The 2,447-nt window shown below is 33.5% G+C and overlaps 1 long non-coding RNA gene across 1 annotated transcript; it reads right to left on the bottom strand.

The window, feature by feature from the left end:
• Positions 1-74: 74 nt before the first annotated feature.
• Positions 75-2,157, bottom strand: LOC119641843. The gene is made up of 3 exons (XR_005247897.1): positions 1,934-2,157; positions 394-1,877; positions 75-328 (listed from the first exon to the last, which is right to left on the bottom strand). It is a non-coding gene; the product is annotated as an uncharacterized LOC119641843 (long non-coding RNA).
• Between the last annotated feature and the right edge of the window lie 290 nt (positions 2,158-2,447).

The following is a 2,447-nucleotide window of genomic DNA, read 5'->3' as shown; positions in this document are numbered from 1 at the left end:
TTTTTACAAAATCAAGTATACCTCACAAAAGCATAAATTTAAGCTCAAACATACAAGCCGTAGCGATACAAATAATTTTTAACGTAAAATTTACATTGCTTTCGCTCTATATCCTTGGGAAAAGCCTTTCCAAACAGTAGTGAAAGAAGCGCGAAGAAAGTACCTCGTGTTATCTGCTTATTTACTGGGAACTTAGATATACTTGTACTTCGTTATTATTGACCTTCACGTTTTGATCTAAGATTTCTTGAGTGCTTATGGAAGCAAAAAAGTCATTGTCATCTTCATCCCAATGATAATTTTTACTTATCACAATTTTACACTGACACTAAAGCAAAAAAATTTTAGATTAATTTAAATATTCCCACTTCACAGATTTTAAAAACAATTTACTTTCATTTACGTTGTACGTGTCCTCTTTCTCGATAACGTCGTAATCAAGATATGAAGTTTTTCCAAAGAAGAATGTACAAAGTTAGAGTTGTTAAAAAAAAATCGATAAAGAGCAACTTACTTTCCGAGATGGAATCGTATGACTTTTTGGAATTCAAATTTACGATGTGTTCGTCAATTAAAGTGTTATCGAATTGATTACAAACATTGGGAAGATGCTTATTGGTTTTGCATTGGAACAATGAAGATGAACATGTACTCATATTGTCCTCAATAGCGGCCTCGAATTTTTCCTCCAAATGTGATCTCGCCTTTTCTTTGAACTTACGGCTATAGTAACGTTTTGGTTTCTCCAGTAATATAAATAATGGGCTCCGTTCCAAATTTCTTAATTTACTCTCAGGTGATACTACAGGATTGTTAAAAAGCGTTGTAGAAAAGTCCTGAAATATTATATCTACTATTGTTTTATTGTTATTGTCACTACGAGCTCTTTGTGGTGCGTCTATATTGTTTACTGCTTTCATCATAACTTCCACTTTATTGCAACATTCGTTTAACTGTGTATCAGTGATATGAAATTCATTTCCATTCGTCCATGACTCAGCAGATTGTGATAATTATTCATGACATGACGTAAATTTTGCGAGGCTGTCAAATTGTCAAAATTGGCTATTGACGTTTGCACATAACACCGGGAATCAGCTAAGGACATTATTTTATCTTCGTATCGACTCACATTTTTTTGTAAAGCGGCATCTTTTTGAATTACGAATGTTTTATTGATATCACAATCGTTCGGGCCGTCTAAGCAACTTTCTTCACCTATGTTTTCATAGAAATCAAGTCGGGCAGGTTGGCACAGTTTCCTATCATTAAACTGAGAAGAACTTATACTACATTTCTACAGTTTATGTTTCCTTTGCATTCGCTTCTGATAGACAGATGTGTAGGAACTTTGGGGACTTGATCCTATGCTTTCATCCATTTTCAAAATTTAATAAATTGATTTGCAATTGTTTAGTTCTACAGTCATTGTGCGCTATGCTTGCGGATACTCGAAATCCAGTGGAAATGGGGCATTCAGAAATGAGAAACCATTTGCTTGCCCGGTTCCGGGATGAGAGAAACGTTACATGAGTCGTGCTGGAATTAAGTATCACTCGAAAAAGGGGCATAAAAATAATGGAAAAGTACGCAAACGGTATAAGTGTCAATGTGGCAATAGCTATATGAAGTTGTAGAGCGCCGCGCCAACGGTTGCGAATTTACCCATTTTAGCGCATTGTACCTGCTCTTCCGATCTTTCATGAAAATGTGTGTAGATTATATATAATAGTATAGCACACCTTTACATAAATCGACACATCTGTTCACCATGCTTCTGGCCTGAGAATGAATATCGTTATATTTCCTTTTAGTTGGGTCAACTGCATTTTTATACGACGTCATTAACCATGGTTCCAAAGAGTATCCGCTACCACCTGAAAGATTTTGAATAATACAGTTACGTAGCACTTGACACTATCTTGCTGCTTACCAAGGAGCCAACCATTACTTTCATTCATATTGTTGTTGTACAATTACCGGGCGTTCTTGAAAACTGAAAAAATAAAATTTTTTTTTTCAAAGTTTTTACATCTTTTCCTAAATAATTTAATATTTTTCCTTGGGAAAACAGCTGATCATGGTATTGCACAATCAAATTTGTTTGTTTAGAAATTGTAAATAAACCGAGGCGCAACCAAATGGTTGTTTATAAATTGAAAATAAACCGGGGCGCACCTAAGCAAGGAGATACATCAGAGTCTTTTAAGATTGCGTTAACTAAATCGTATTGCTTAAATGTTTTGATTTGATAAATATATTTAAAATTGGAAATATTATTATTATTATTATTATTTTAATTTTAGACTAATGAATTGAATTCTTAGACTAAAAAAAAAAAAAGACATTGAGCACTAGCAACACAGGCTATCGGCTCTAATTTAAAAAAAAAAAGGATATTAGATAATAAGCTTAGTAGTATTAATAAAGTAAAATATTGAATTGAT

Source organism: Glossina fuscipes, unplaced genomic scaffold, assembly GCF_014805625.2.
Source record: "Glossina fuscipes isolate IAEA_lab_2018 unplaced genomic scaffold, Yale_Gfus_2 182, whole genome shotgun sequence".
Classification (NCBI taxonomy): Eukaryota; Metazoa; Arthropoda; class Insecta; order Diptera; family Glossinidae; genus Glossina; species Glossina fuscipes.
The sequence above is the reverse complement of the archived record's forward strand: the minus strand, read 5'-3'. Positions and strand labels throughout refer to the sequence as shown.